This window comes from Bos javanicus, chromosome 11 (assembly GCF_032452875.1).
Source record: "Bos javanicus breed banteng chromosome 11, ARS-OSU_banteng_1.0, whole genome shotgun sequence".
NCBI classification, from domain to species: Eukaryota; Metazoa; Chordata; class Mammalia; order Artiodactyla; family Bovidae; genus Bos; species Bos javanicus.
Window position 1 is genome coordinate 47,001,393 of NC_083878.1, and position 16,874 is coordinate 47,018,266.

Below are 16,874 nucleotides of genomic sequence, written 5' to 3' on the forward strand. Positions count from 1 at the left end.
ATACCAGCATCTCCAGGACAAAGAGTCACCATCGCCTATCAAGCCAGTGTTGATATACACAGAGAAATATCTGGATCTGAACAAAACTTGGACAAAGGTTTGAGCCTCAAATATCTCACATCTCTACCTTGGCCCACACTGTCGCAACCCAACATGGCAGAAGGGGAAGTGACACTCCCTATGTGTTTAGCATCAGCACCTTAGAGCCCAGGTACTCTGAGGAGTATTACTGAATGTATGACTGTTGTTGTTGTTAAGCTGCTAAGTCATGTCTCATTCTTTGTGACCTCATGGACTGTAGCATGTCAGGCTCCTCTTCCTCCACAATTTCCCCAAGTTTGCTCGGGTTCATGTCCACTGAGTCAGTGATGCTATCCAGCTGCCTCATCCTCTGTTGCCCCTTTCTCCTTTTCCCATCATCAGGATCTTTTCCAGTGAGTCAGCTTTTCACATCAGGTGGCACGGCATGGCTTATAGCTTTATTGAGTTACTCAAGCCCTTTTGCCATGACAAGGCTGTGTTCCATGAAGGGGGAATGCCTGACTACAGATGGCCAAACCACAGTGGTGCAATCTGTGCAAAAAAATTCCTACTGCCTTAGGGTCTGGATTTCTAGGGAAACTGCTTGTCAGCAGGCAGCTCACTGCTCATGCTCCTTCCCATTTCCTTAGAGCATCACATGTGTGCTAAACTGATCCAATTGTGTCTGACTGTTTGCAACCCCATGAACTGTAGTCCGCCAGGCTCCTCTGTCCATGGGATTCTCCTTAAGTCAACAGTAGGTTGTCATGCCTCACTCCAGGGAATCTTCCCAATCCAGGGATCAAATCTGCATCTCTTATGTCTGCATCTCTTATGTCTCTTATGTCTGCATCTCTCAGGGGCCAAGGTAGAGATGTGAGATACCAAGAGGCTTAAACCTTTGTCCAAGTTTTGTTCAGATCCAGACATTTCTCTGTGTACATCAACACTGGCTTGATAGGAAATGGTGACTCTTTGTCCTGGAGATGCTGGTATCTGGGCATCTAGGTCAGGATGATGTCCATATTCACTATGCTAAGTCATATCAGTTGTTTCCGACTCTGTGCGACCCCATAGATGGCAGCCCACCAGGCTCCCCCATCCCTGGGATTCTCCAGGCAAGAACACTGGAGTGGGCTGCCATTTCCTTCTCCAATGCATGAAAGTAAAAAGTGAAAGTGAAGTTGCTCAGTCATGTCCGACTCTTAGCGACCCCATGGATTGCAGCCTAACAGGCTCCTCCGTCCATGGGATTTCCCAAGCAAGTGTACTGGACATTAAAAAAGAAAAGTGGCATTCGTGGTGCACAGCCAGCTGGGCACATGCTTGGAGCATGCACGTTCACTCAGCATCAGCAGGTGAGTTCTTTGCCATTAGTGCTGCCTGGGAAGCCCGGAGCATACAAGACCCTTCTTTCTCTCACCCCCTGAGCCAGGGATGAGACTCCCACAAGAATCACAGTGAGCTCCACGGGTCAGACTGAACTCCTTTCTTTATGCCTCTGTTCTCTAGGGTTTTTCCCAGCTTTGGAAAAAGTCCAACTCCTTTGGGTGCTAAATTCAGATGGATGAGAGTCTGAGTTCCCAGTGTGCAGGGCATTTCCTATCAAGAAGGGGATAAATACTGAAGAGCTGTCACCAGACCACAGACCATGTGAGAACCCAGCCTTTACCCTCCACTCCATCTCCCGCAGAGCTTGTGCTCTCAGAGTAGTAAGCTTGGATCACTGACCACATATTTAGTGGTGAGAAATGGAGTATTTCCAGTCATATCAGTAAGCAAGGACATCACAGTCATCAGTGATTCCAGCCCTCCAATGTGAGTTGGGGAGTCCTAAGGACACTCAGAAAAGAGAATAATACCTGTGATCTCAATCCCATCAGGCTGCAGCCACTCCCTATGGTGAGCCCCAAGGAAGCTCAGGATGTGGAAAAACACAGGATACCTGCCCAGGATAGCTGAGATGCATATGATAGGGATGATTTCAATGATCCCAGACTCTTGCATCTTCCCAGACATAGAAAAGTGCTAAATTCTTTAGCTTGGGATATCTATTTTTTTTTAATTAACTTGTGATATCTGTTTTTTTTTTTTTTTAACTAACAATAATCTCTTGATGTTCAGGCTACATGCCCTTTGTGGCAAAACTTCGATATAACCTGGCTCTTCCCCTTGCTCCCTCAGAGCAACTCTCTCAAGGTTACTTGAGATGCTGTCTCCCTGTCTTAAATCCTAAAAATTTCCACTGAAGACATAACTCTCAACTTTTAGGTTGTGACTATTTTTTTTAAGTCAACAGTGGTCAGTGCTGGCTGTTGGCTGGGGGCCTCAGCTGTCTTCCGTGTGGCCTCTCAATCTCCAGTAGGCTAGATCAGCACTCTTACAGTTCGAGAGGGAAGGTGGAAGCTGCAGGGTGCTTGAGGCCTGAACTCCAGAGCTGGCACAGCGTTCCTGGCACAACATTCTGTTTGTCAAAGTAAGACCCCAAACCCATCACCACACGATGAATTAGACTGCAGCCTCAATGGGAGCAACATATTTTATGATTTACCATAATTGTTTTACAAGTTTAATAATTAAATATAAGTTTAACAACAACAAAGTTAAGAATGGCTGCAATATTGAATGCTTATTATGTGCCATGAAATCAAGCTAAGTCTTGGTACAAAAAGTGTATTTTATTCCCATCTTCCAGCTGAAAACCCAAGAGGCAGGAAGAGGTTATGAAATGTAAGGTCACCCAGATAGCAAGTGGGGATTCTAGTCAGAAAATCTGACTAATAGAAGGAGGTGATTGCATAGCATAACAGCACACAGCAAAAACTTCTGCAAGAGGCAAGGACACTGGTGTCTCCTAGTCACACGGCTTCATGTGCAACTTGCTGAAGACAGGGTTTTGGTTCTCTGAATACCACTTGAGAGTTCTGAAGTGAATCAATGTGATTAACAAAGATGGGACTTTTTAAATTTCTATTTTAATTGGAGTATAATTGCTTTACAATATTGTATTCATTTCTGCTGTACAACAACATGAATCAGGTGTAAGTATACACACAATGCCTCCTTCTCGAGCTTCTCTCCCAACACCAGCCCCATCCCACCCCTCTAAGTCATCACAGAGCACTGAGCTGCGCTCCCTGTGCAGTTCAGCGGCTTCCCACTAGCTATCTACTTCACATGGTTTTGTATTTGTCGGTGCCATTCTCTTAATTTGTCCCACCCAGTCCTTTCCCTGCTGTGTCACAAGTCCATTTTTTACATGTGCGTCTCTATTCCTGCCCTGCAAATAGATTCATCAGTACCATTTTCTAGATTCCACATATATGTGTTAATATACAATATTTTTTTCTCTGCCTTGATAACTCACTCTTTATGACAGATTCTATGTTCATCCAAAACACTACAAATGACCCAGTTCTAGAGTCGTTAATTGCCAGAAATGCAAGCCATCTTTCAATCAAGGATAGTCGTCTTTTAATTCCCCATGTTTCCTGAAGCATGAAACCACAAAAACACAAGGTTAGTGATAAGGATAAATGCCCTTGATTATACACACACACACAACCACACACACACATATATGTCCCAAACCCAGTTTTAGCAGGCCATTTTTAATGTGTTCAACCTGTGTTTCTAGTGTAGCTCAATATATACTTCTATAAACTTTGGCTTTAACATTCTATACTTTTCTAGGAAAAAAAGAAAAGCTTTTCTTGTCTCTGGGATGAAGGACGTGTTGGGACAGAGCACACAGTATGGAGGCCACAGGGCTCAGCTGGAGACGACAGGGTGTGATGGAGATGCTCAGTATCTGGAGGCTTCTGACCAGTCATGACACACACGTTTTATTGTTCTTCTACCTCATTGCGTCTCTGACTGGTTGTGATGACAATTTCTCTCACCAAGAATATCAGGGAAGCCAAACAAAGCAGAAGCCTCTGTGGCCACAGTAATATCCACTGGCACCAAATAAAAGGAACCTGTATAATTCTTTTGAGTGTCCTTCTTGACTGACCCTGTCTTAGAAGGAGAGAGAGCAAGAAAAGCATGTCACGGATCTTGAAGAAGTCAAAAGAACCCTGCACTCACAGGACAGTGGACTGACTGTGTCATGTGATCCCAAGGGAGGAGTAATTCTCTGAGGCAAGTGTGTGCTGTCCTGCCGGCCCCGGACCCAGGGACTTCCTGTCTCTGAGCCGTTACTGAGCTCAGCCAGCCCTGCAGGCTTGCCCAGGCCCCCGCCCCACCCCTGCTGATTACATGTTCCCAGAGCTCAGCCCACTGCTCTAGACACTTCCTCATAGTCTGGTCACAGCCTATGCAGGTCAGTCCCGGACAGGACGCAGAGTGAACATGAGACCCCTGGGGAACTCCTCGGTCTCCTGCTGCTCTGGCTCCCAGGTGAGGAGGAAGAACACTGGGGGTTTGTTCAGCCCAGTGTAGTCAGTACTGCCTGGCACTTCAGAAAAGTCCTCTTGTAACCTGATTAATCCTGTGGACATGTGTTTTTATGTTTCCAATCTCAGGTGCCAGATGTGACCTCCAGATGACCCAGTCTCCATCCTCCCTGTCTGCATCTCTAGGAGAGAGAATCTCCATCACTTGCCGGGCCAGTCAGAGCGTTAGCAACTACTTAGCCTGGTATCAACAGAAACCAGGGAAAGCTCCTAAGCTCCTGATCTATCACGAATCCAGACTGCACACAGGGGTCCCATCCCAGTTCAGTGGCAGTGGATGTGGGACAGATTACACCCTCACCATCAGCAGGCTGGAGGCTGACGATGCTGCAACTTATTACTGTCAGCAGTATAATAGTACACCTCCCACAGTGTTACAGACCAGAACATAAACCACCCAGGGGAGCAGACTGTGAGGCTGGGCTGCCCTAGTTGCTCTGGGTACCTCCATCTGCTGAAAACATTTCTCAAATGCACCCAGGTTTGAAGATCAATGGAAGATTTTTGTAGCAGAGCTGGGAAACCTCCTCAGCACCCTAAATCTCTCTCTCTCTCTCAGCCCCAGCAGTAGACACTTGAAAAAGTCTCTGTTGACTTAAAGTCAGAGATGGTTACACCTGCTTTTTGTGAGATGTGGCATCAGGGTTCATACCTATGGGGTGAAGTTACCCTAGATAGTCCAATAAAGAATTTTTTTGGTAAACATTATTTCTAAGAGATATTTTAGGTTCCAATCAGTTCAGTTCAGTTCACTCACTCAGTCATGTCCAACTCTTTGCAACCCCATGGACTGCAGCACTCCAGGCCTCCCTGTCCATCACTAATTCCCAGAGTTTACTTAAACTCATGTCCATTGAGTCGGTGATGCCATCCAACCATCTAATCCTCTGTCGTCCCCTTCTCCTCCCGCCTTCAATCTTTCCCAGTATCAGGGTTTTTCTAATGAGTCAGTTCTTCTCATCAGGTGGCCAAAGTATTGGAGTTTCAGCTTCAACATCAATCCTTCCAAGAATATTTATTTTAGGATTGACTGGTTGGATCTCCTTGCAGTCCAAGGGACTTTCAAAGAGTCTTCTCCAACACCACAGTTCAAAAGCATCAATTCTTTGGCAATCAGCTTTCTTTATAGTCCAACTCTCACATCCATATATGACTACTGCAAAAACCATAGCCTTGACTAGATTGACCTTTGTTGGCAAAGTAATGTCTCTGTTTTTAATATGCTGTCTAGGTCGGTCATAACTTTCCTTCCAAAAGTAAGTGTCTTTTAATTTCATGGCTTCAGTCACCATCTGCAGTGATTTTTGGAGCCCCCAATAATAAAGTCAGCCACTGTTTCCCCATCTATTTCCCAGGAAGTGATAACACCAGATGCCATGATCTTAGTTTTCTGAATGTTGAGCTTTAAGCCAACTTTTTCACTCTCCTCTTTCACCTTCATCAAGAGGCTGTTTAGCTCTTCTTCACTTTCTGCCATAAGGGCGGTGTCATCTGCATATCTGAGGTTATTGATATTTCTCCCAGCAATCTTGATTCCAGCTTGTGTTTCATCCAGCCCAGCATTTCTCATGATGTACTCTGCATATAAGCTAAATAAGCAGGGTGACAATATAGAGCCTTAATGGTGCCTATAAAAATTAGCAAATGTACAAACATTTCCCATAAATACCCTGCTCCACACATGCACAACATCTCTGATTTTATCCATTCAGTCCTCCCCCACCCACCCGCAGTGGTGCATTTCATAATATTGATGAATGTACATTGGCATATCATTGTCACCCAAATTCCATAGTTTATGGTTCACTGTTGGGGTCGTATATTCTATGATTTTGGACAAATGTATAATGACATGTGTCTATCATCATGGTATCATCAGACTAGTTTCACTGCCCTCAAGTTCCTCCATTCTCCACCTGTTATCTTTCTGAACAGCTTCTGATAATCACAGATCTTTTCACTGTCTCCATAGTTTTGCCTTTTCCAGAATGTCATGTATATGAAATCATCCAATACATAGTCTTTTCAGATGGCTTCCTTTGCATAGTAATATGAATTTAAGTTTTCTCCATGTCTTTTCATGGCTGTTAAACCATTACTTTTTAGTGCCAAGTAATATTTCATGGTCTTTATATACCACAGTTTATTCGTAAGCCTACTAAAGGATATTTTTGTTATTTTCGAAATTTGACAATTATGCTTCCCTAGTGGCTCAGATGGTAAAGCGTCTGCCTGCGATGCAGGAGACCTGGATTCTATCCCTGGGTCAGGAAGATCCTCTGGAGAAGGAAATGGCAATTCACCCTGGTATGCTTGTCTGGAAAATTCCATGGATGGAGAAGCCTGGTAAGCTAGATTCCATGGGATCGTAAAGAGTCAGACACAAGTGAGCAGCTTCCCATTTATGAATAGGCCATTGTAAACATTGTGTCACTTATTATAGATATTATAAGTCTGTAAATCTAGTTGTATTAATTTTTTACTTTATTTTCTTCTTTTAGATTCTTTTGAGTATTATAAGTCACTTGACTTTCCACATACAATTCTAAAGTTAACTTTTAAACTAATCCTTGGTTATTTTAATTGAATTGCTCTGTTTCTATACACCAATTTTTTGGAAAAGAAAATTATATTGAGTTTCTCTATGAACATGGAAACATTTCCATTTACTTAAATATTCTTTAATCCAGAATAAATATATATATATATTGACACTGAATCCAGAGACTTGGCTACATTGTCATTTATAGTGATCTATTTTATATTCACTAACAATTTATGTCCATATTTTGTTATCATAAGATAGTTGTCTTCTTTCTTTCCAAACTTGTGCCTTTTATTTTGCTGTCTACCTTATTTTATCTGCTAGGAAAATTCAGGTATAATTTTGAACGTAAGTGGTGAGAGTAAGGGCCTTCCAGGTGGCTCAGTGGTAAAGAATCTGCCTGCCAATGCAGGAGATGCAGTAATCCCTGGGTTGTGAAGATGCCCTGGAGGAGGAAATGGCAACCCTCTCCAGTATTATTGCCTGGGAAGTGCCATGGACAGAGGAGCCTGGCGGGCTACAGTCCGTGGGATCGTGAAAGAGTCAGACACGACAGAGCACACAGCACAGGTGAGAGTAAATAGCCCTCTCTTTTGTCCAGTCTGGAGGGTTAAGTTTTCAATATTTTATCACTGAGTGTAATGTTTGCTGTAGGATCATTGTAGAAACTTTATCAGATTAATGGAATTTTTCATTGTTCCTTGTTTGTTGGTTGTATCATGAATGACTACTGATTTTTCTTCAGATGATTTTTTTCTGGGTTTGTTGAGATAACATGACATATAATGTTGTGGATAAGTTTAGGTTCTACAATGTGGTGATTTTAAACACATATGTATTTGAAAACGATGACCACAGTGAATTTAGTAAATGCATCCATCACATCCCATAATTACTGGTTATTTGTACTGATGAGAATGTGAAAGACCTGCTCATCATCCCTTTACCTGGTGTGCTGGGCCCAAGTGGATGTCACTTTTCACTGATTTTAACCATGATGGCTTCTGAGTCCTTGAGGATGATTGCTAAGCATCAGATAAAAGATAAACCTGAAATATAAAACTATGATCAAGTTTCATTTCAACATGATCTGACCATGGACCAAAGGAGACTTCTAGGCACATTGGGGTAGAAAGATAGAAATGGGGCACCGGCTTCTATTCTATTTCCAGTAGGATTATGCCAAATACCATCGGGCTGAGTCTAGGGAATAGGTGAGACAGGAGAATTCAGTAATGAAATCTGTATGTGACCACATACAGAAATTTCTATGTGACCACAGGAGAAAAATTCTTTCTTCAGGCTGATATCTTCCTCTGACATGACCACTTGGGGGTGGACTGCTCAAGTGTAGAGAAGAGGAGCCACATGTTTTCTGCATCTGGAAGCCCAGCTGCCCATTCCAGCTGCCTTGCATTTTCCTCCCACCCTGTTGCCTAGACCCCATATCTATGCCTGAGTCAGTGCTCTGAGATGATCTGCATCTGATTAGATCATGGAAGCCCCAGCTCAGCTTCTCTTCCTCCTGTTACTGTGGTTCTCAGGTGAGAGGAACTCAAGACAATTCTGAAGGTCCCTGAAAACTTTGTCCATGTTGTTTAATCCTCCTGGGAGCTTTCCTGCACAAGTACAAGAATTAAAGTTTGATGTAGATCAATGAGGGGCTTCCCCGGTGGCTCGGTAGTAAAGAATCCACCTGCAGTGCAGGAGATTGAGGTTTGATCCCTGGGTTAGGAAGATCCCCTGGAGGAGGAAATGGCAACCCACTCCAGTATTCTTACCTGGAGAATCCCATATATAGGGGAGCTTGATGACTCCAGTACTTTGGCCACCTCATGCGAAGAGTTGACTCATTGGAAAAGACTCTGATGCTTGGAGGGATTGGGGGCAGAAGGAGAAGGGGACGACAGAGGATGAGATGGCTGGATGGCATCACTGACTCGATGGACATGAGTCTGAGTGAACTCCGGGAGTTGGTGATGGACAGGGAGGCCTGGTGTGCTGCGAATCATGGGGTCGCAAAGAGTCGGACACGACTGAACGACTGATCTGATCTGATCTCTGATGGGTTACAGTCCATAGTGTCACAAAGAGTTGGACATAACTGAAACAACTGAGCACACACACATGTAGATCAATGACCCTGAGTCTAATGAGGGACATTAGATATGATCTAGATTCTAAGGTGACTTCTCTGTTTTGTTTTCCCAATTTCAGATACCATGGGAGAAATTATGTTAACGCAGTCTCCAGCCTCCCTGTCTTTGACTCCAGGGGAAATAGCCACCCTTACCTGCAGGGCCAATCAGAGTATTAGTAGCTACTTAGACTGGTACCAGCAGAAGCCTGGGCAGGCCCCCAGATTCTTCATCTATGCTGCCTCCAGCAGGGCCTCTGGCATCCCAGCCCGGTTCAGTGACAGTTGGGTCAGGGACAGACTTTACTCTCACCATCAGCAGCCTGGAGCCTGAAGATGCTGCAGTTCATTCCTAGTGCTAGCATAATAGCGGGAATCCAGTGATTCAACATGATACAAAAACCTCTGTGAGACCTTCCAGTGTTTATTTGACATACCAGCTGCTTCCCTTATAGGCAGCTGCTATGGTGACTGCTTAGTTTTCACATCTCTACTTCTATGTGGCAAACCTTAAGTTCTGAATATTTACTTATTGACAGGGTTTGGACTCAGATTCCTTGATTTTTCTTCAGACAAGATGCACCACCTGAGTCAGGTACAACGTCATCAAGAACAGCATAAGATCAGACCCTCACGAGTGGATGCTTCTCAAGTCCCTGGCCTGTGCAGAGGGCAGCAACCACAAGTGAGAACAAAGAAAGAATGGACAGGGAGAGGTAAAAGTAGCATAACTCACAGGCAAGACAGTGTGCAGAGAAAATTCAAAGTAAGCTACAGAGAAACTGCTACAATTAATAAAAGAATTAGGAAATCAAAAGTATTCCAAGTCTGTGGTGATGGTTTAGTTGCTAAGTTGTGTCCAATTCTTGCGACCCTATGGACTGTAGCCCACCAGGCAGATTCTTTACTACCGAGCTGGAGAAGCCCCATATTCAAAGTCAGTCCACAAAAATAAATTTAATTTCTATATAACTGGTACAAATTCTGAAAAATTGTGATAAAACACTTCACTTACAGTGGTGGATATTTACTGAATATTTAAGGAAATATACTGAAAGTTCCAGAATATTATTCAAAGAAAATGTAAGTAAATGGAAGACCGGAATCTATTCAAGGATTGAAAGTCACAGTATTTTCAAGATGCCAATTATTTGCAAATTGATACATTTGTTAAATATAATCCAAAACAAAATTCCAACTATTTTTTAAACAGACAGTTTTAAGCTGAGTCTAAATTTTATGTGGAAATATCAAGGGCTTAGAACAACTCTGTAAAGTTAAAGAACTCGATTAAAGACTTTCATTTCTGGATACTGGGGGTGTAGTAGAGGTGAAAGTTCATGCAAATTGTCCAGTGGAACAGAGGAGAGTATTTGGAGAGAGACCAGTGCATATGTTGAAAGTTTCTAGTGAGAAAGGTGAACTTGCAAAGTGGAGTAGAATGAGCCTCTTTTCAAGAGGCAGAACCTAGTAAATCACATGCAAATGGCCAAAATGGATACAAAAAAGTGCTGAACATCAGTAGTCATCAGAGAACTACAAATGAGAATCACAAATATTACCACCAAATGTAGGTAGACTAAAACTGTAGTCATTTGTAGGATGACTAAAACTGAAAAGACTAACAACACTAAGTAGAGTGAAGGGAATGAAGCAACTAGAATGCTTGCACATTGTGTTTGGGAATACAGGGTGATAAAACAATTTGGAGAACTGACTCTGAACATTGACATCCTCTGTGGTTCAGCCTTTCCACTTAGAAGCATATACAGCTGTGCCCTGAAAGAAATGCACAATGATACCCATAGCATTATTTGTGATAGTCCAAACTTTGACCATGTGGATCAAAACAAACTGTGGAAAATTCTTAAAGAAATGGGAATATCAGACCGCCTGACCTGTCTCCTGAGAAATCTGTATGTAGGTCAAGAAGCAACAGTTATAACTGGACATGGAACAACAGACTGGTTCCAAATAGGTAAAGGAGTATGTCAAGGCTGTATATTGTCACCCTGTTTATTTAACTTATATGCAGAGTACATCATGCAAATGCCAGGCTGGATGAAGCACAAGCTGGAATCAAGATAACCAGGAGAAATATCAATAACCTCAGATATGCAGTACCACGCTTATGGCAGAAAGTGAAGAACTAAAGAGCCTTTGATTTAAGTAAAAGAGGAGAGTGAAAAAGTTGGCTTAAAACTCAACATTCAGAAAATGAAGATCATGGCATCTGGTCCCATCACTTCATGGCAAATAGATGGGGAAACAGTGGAAACAGTGTCAGACTTTACTTTGGGGGGCTCCAAAATCACTGCAGATGGTGATTGCAGCCATGAAATTAAAAGACACTTACTCCTTGGAAGAAAAGCTGTGACCAACCTAGACAGCATATTAAAAAGCAGAGACATCACTTTGCCAACAAAGGTCCATCTAGTCAAGGCTATGGTTTTTCCAGTGGTCATGTATGGATGTGAGAGTTGGACTATAAAGAAAGCTGAGCACAGAAGAATTGATGCTTTTGCACTGTGGTGCTGGAGAAGACTCTTGAGAGTCCCTTGGACTGCAAGGAGATCCAACCAGTCCATCCTAAAGGAGACCAGTCCTGGGTGTTCATTGGAAGGACTGATGCTGAAGCTGAAACTCCAATACTTTGGCCACCTCATGCGAAGAGTTGACTCATTGGAAAAGACTCTGATGTTGGGAGGGATTGTAGGCAGGAGGAGAAGGGGACGGCAGAGGATGAGATGGCTGGATGGCATCACCGACTCGATGGCCATGAGTTTGAGTGAACTCCGGGAGTTGGTGATGGACAGGGAGGCCTGGTGTGCTGCGATTCATGGGATTGCAAAGAGTCGGACAAAACTGAGTGACTGAACTGAACTGCTGAAACTGTGACAGAAAGCCCCGTAGTTAACACTGTCCTAGGCCAAGACTGAAGATGTGACAAACTATAGATTCATCTTAGATGAATGCAAACTACACCAGGTGTGTCTCAGATGATGTGCCTTCACTCTGCTTCTCAGCTGTGTATGTGATCAACTTGGGGCAAAACTCTTCCCAGTAATGTGTGTAAAGTTTCACTCTGAAAGAGGAATAAGTTCTAGAGATGTGATAAACAATATAATGCATGCAATTAACAGTATCCTATCATCCACTTTAACATTCATTATGAAGGTTCAGTTCAGTTCAGTTCAGTCATTCAGTTGTGTCCGACTCTTTGCGACCCCATGAATTGCAGCACACCAAGCCTCCATGTCCATCACCAACTCCCAGAGTTCACCCAGACTCACGTCCATCGAGTCAGTGATGCCATCCAGCCATCTCATCCTCTGTCGTCCCCTTTTCCTCCTGCCTTCAATCCCTCCCAGCATCAGAGTCTTTTCCAATGAGTCAACTCTTCGCATGAGGTGGCCAAAGTACTGGAGTTTCAGCTTTAGCATCATTCCTTCCAAAGAAATCCCAGGGCTGATCTCTTTCAGAATGGACTGGTTGGATCTCCTTGCAGTCCAAGGGACTCTCAAGAGTCTTCTCCAACACCACAGTTCAAAAGCATCAATTCTTCGGCGCTCAGCCTTCTTCACAGTCCAACTGTCACATCCATACATGACCACAGGAAAACCATAGCCTTGACTAGACGAACCTTTGTTGGCAAAGTAATAACAACAAACTATGGAAAATTCTTAAAGAGATGGAAATACCAGACCACCTGACCTGCCTCCTGAGAAATTAGTATGCAAGTCAAGAAGCAGCAGTTAGAACTGGACTTGGAACAACAGACTGGTTCCAGATTGGGAAAGGACTACATCAAGGCTGTATATTGTCACCCTGCTTGTTTAACTTATATGCAGAGTACATCATGCAAAATGCTGGGTTGGATGAAGAACAAGCTGGAATTAAGATTGCTGGGAGAAATATCAATAACCTCAGATATGTAGATGACACCACCCTTATGGCAGAAAGTGAAGAATTAAAGAGCCTCTTAATGAAAGTGAAAGAGGAGAGTGAAAAAGTTGGCTTAAAACTTAACATTCAGAAAACTTAGATCATGGCATCTGGTCCCATCACTTCATGCCAAATAGATGGGGAAATAATGGAAACAGTGAGAGATTTTATTTTGGGGGGGCCTCCAAAATCACTGCAGATGGTGACTGCAGCCCTGAAATTAAAAGACTCTTACTCATTGGAAGAAAAGCTATGACCCACCTAGACAGCATATTAAAAAGCAGAGAGAGACATTACTTTGCCAATAAAAATCTGTCTAGTCAAAGCTATGGTTTTTCAAGTAGTCAAGTATGGATGTGAGAGTTGGACTATAAAGAATGCTGAGGAGTACTGGAGAACAAGATGGTGGAGGAGTAGGTGGATATGGAGTACATCACTCTCCATGGATACATCAGGAATACACCTTCAGACACAGAAGTGCATACAGAACACCAGCTGAGAGTGGACAGGAGTACCTGGCCAGGGGAAAAGATTATATAGAATCACGCAAAACTTGGTAGAATGAAGGAACTAGGGAAAGAAAAAGGAGTGTTGGTAGGACTGGACCTGCCTCAGCAGGTGGGGGAACTGGAGCAGGGGTCTGATCCCCACAGCGGGGCAATTGTCTAAGTCAGAGGAGAAACATTTAAGGCTGAGAGTGAAACAGCTGATCTGTGGCAGCCTAAATGGGATGAGAATCAGACAGTCCTTGCCGCAGCCATACATACGTTGGACAGGAACACTGGTCTCCTGGAAGGCACAGCGGCTGGGAGCTGGAGTTTAGGGATTGTGGAGCAATCCCAGGGCAAGGGCTGCTGTTGACTGAGAGACCGATCAAAGGGATGTAAGGGAGGAGACTGTAGTGGAAAATGCCTGTGGAGGAAAGCTGGGTAGCCAAGGAAGCAAGGTGATACTGCTGAGTCATGTGTAGCAGGGTGGAGCCATCACCATATTCTCTCTCCCCAAATGCCAGCATCTGTAGCTGGACAATAGAGAGACTGGCCCATCAAACACCTGACACACTGAACTAGAGCAGACCCCAGCCAGGGGAGCCCCTTTATGTGCCTGGAGCATTGAACAACAGAGAAGGACCCCAGGCAAGGGAGCCCTCTAAGTGGCTGAACAGGTGGAATTACAGAGAAAGACTGGGCAAAGATGCTTTTTGATCACCAGCTACAAGAGGCTTAAAAAAATACTCTGATAAGGCCATAACTCCTGCGGCAGAGGCAGTCCGTGTCCCTGCACACTTGGCGCCGCCAGGGTCCCCGCAAGGCAAGCAGCTGCGCCACCTTCAAGCTCAACTCTCACTGGGACAGAGCTGTCACAGGTAAAAAAAAAGCCTTCCATCTATGCACAGAGGGTTGCTTCGGTCATGTCCAACTCTTTTTAACCCTCTAGACTGTGGCCTGCCAGGCTTCTCTGTCAGAGAAGGAGTTCTCCAGGCAAGAATACTAGAGCATATTGGCCATTACTGGTTGTCATACCCTTCTAGAGCACTATATTTCCTGCTGCCCTAGCCATCAACCCCCCTCAGAACCTAATGCTGCCAGAACCCCTGCGATCCAAGCAGCTACACCACCTCCACACCTGGCCTTCACAGGTTCAAACCCAAGACCTTCAGGGCAGCCTCAGGAGCTAAACCCCAGTGGACTACTCACATTTAGAGGTGGAAATAAAAGCACAATTGAAACTCAGGGGCAGTTTGGCTAAGGAAGAAGACCCAAAATCTTCCCACCAGCTGTACAAGCTGCAGGTTAAATCCACATGATCAACTAAGCAGACTCTGTGTCTATGGAATATATAAAAGACCATTGAGAGCTCCCACAAAAGAAAATGCACTAGTTCTGATAGCTGTGGATATTGGAGGCAAGAACACCCAGGAATAGGACCAGATTAGAATCTGAGGTGCCCTCACAGCAGGTCCAGAGATCAGCACAGTGTTGGAGGGCATCCTAGGGAGGTGAGGTGAGGTGAAGTGAGGACTGTGATTCCATGCAAGGGAAAGTACTCTGACAGCAGTGACTCAAGAAAAACATTTATTTATTTTTTTAAAATTTTTCTGTAGATTCTTTTGGATTTTTTTCCTTTTTCTTTCCTTTTTCCTCCCCTCTGTTGTAGTGGTCAATTTTATTGGCACTGCTGCTGCTACTGCTGCTGCTGCTAAGTCGCTTCAGTCGTGTCCAACTCTGTGTGACCCCATAAATGGCAGCCCACCAGGCTCCCCCATCCCTGGGATTCTCCAGGCCAGAACACTGGAGTGGGTTGCCATTTCCTTCTCCAGTGCTTGAAAGTGAAAGTGAAAGTGAAGTCGCTCAGTCATATCCGACCCTCAGCGACCCCATGGACTGCAGCCTACCAGGCTCCTCCGTCCATTGGATTTTCCAGGCAAGAGTACTGGAGTGGGGTGCCATTGCCTTTTCCGTTTATTGGCACTAAGAAATCCAATTAAGCTTTTGAGCTTTTTTTCTCAGTCACATTTTTTATTGTCATAAACCTCTGCCTCTATGTTGGGCTTTTGCAGTTCTGTGGAGTTTTTCTCTCTCTTTTTTTTTTTCTCTTCTCTTTTTTTAATTAAAAATTTTTTAAACCTATTATTATTTTTTTCCCTTTTATTCCTTTGTTTGCTTTTCCTAGTTCTTTTCCCCTTGCAGTTAATCTTTCACATATATAAATCTTCTTTATCTACCTCTATTTAACTTTGTATATCCTTTCTTTTTTTTCTTTCTCTCCTTTCCTCTCAACATAATTGTTAGTTTTATTTTTATTGCCTTATTCCTCAATTGGCACCTTTCTTTAGTTTTGTTTTCCAGTTTGTGCTTTAATTAGTTTTGTTCTGATAGACATAATTTTTGGCTTCCTTTGTTTGCCAGGTCAATCTATTGTACTTTGTTTTTGTTGGACTGTTTTGATTTTTGCTTATGAGTGTACATGTATATGTGAATATTTAGTCACACTTTCTATTGTTGTTATAAACCTCTGCCTCTACGTTGGGCTTTTGCACGTCTGTGGAGTTTCTTTTTTTCTTCTACTTCTTCTGTTTTTTTTTTTCTTTTCTCTTTCTTTAATTTTAATTTTTTAAACCTATTATATTTTTTCTACATTTATTCCTTTGTTTGCTTTTCCTATTGTTCTTTTCCCCTTGCAGTTAATCTTTAATGTATATAAATCTTCATCTACCTTTATTTAACTTTGCATATCTATTCTTTCTTTCTTTTCTTTCTCTCCTTTCCTCTCAACATATTTGTTAGTTTTGTTTTCATTGCTTTATTTCCCACTTGGCACCTTGCTTTCTTTGTTTTGTTTTGTTTTGTTTTCCCCAGTCTGTGCTTAAGTTAGTTTTGTTCTTAACTGGTAAATATAATTTTTGATTTCCTTTGTTCACTGGGTCAATCTATTGTACTTTATTTTTGTTGGACTGTTTTCACTTTGCTCATGGGTGTATATGTATATGTGTATATTCCATTATTTTAATTATTATTTGCCTGATTTTGTAACTGCCATTTGTCTGGGGTTCATCTTTGATTTCTCATTTTTCAATATTTGTGTTAATCTCACTTAATGCCATAACAAACCATTTGTGGAATCTTTGTTCCCGACCAGAGGTCAAGCCCTGAGCCTTTGGAGTGGGAGCACTGACTCCAAGACCCTAGACTACCAGAGAACTAACCCTAGGGAGTATCAAATAGTGAGAACTCACACAAAGGAAACCACTTGAATACAAGACCTGGCA

At 43.1% G+C, this 16,874-nt stretch overlaps 2 long non-coding RNA genes across 2 annotated transcripts in view; both read left to right on the top strand.

The window, feature by feature from the left end:
* Nucleotides 1–1,823, top strand: part of LOC133257101 (uncharacterized) — a 31,676-nt gene extending 29,853 nt beyond the window's left edge. The window contains exon 3 of the long non-coding RNA XR_009739403.1: nucleotides 1,534–1,823. This is a non-coding gene — a long non-coding RNA (uncharacterized LOC133257101). The remainder of the gene's footprint in view (nucleotides 1–1,533) is intronic.
* A 1,915-nt stretch (nucleotides 1,824–3,738) lies between these two features.
* LOC133257100 (uncharacterized) lies at nucleotides 3,739–14,564 on the top strand. Its single transcript, XR_009739402.1, has 5 exons — nucleotides 3,739–4,422; nucleotides 4,548–6,824; nucleotides 7,436–7,593; nucleotides 8,326–8,567; nucleotides 9,241–14,564. It is a non-coding gene; the product is annotated as an uncharacterized LOC133257100 (long non-coding RNA).
* The last annotated feature ends 2,310 nt before the right edge of the window (nucleotides 14,565–16,874 follow it).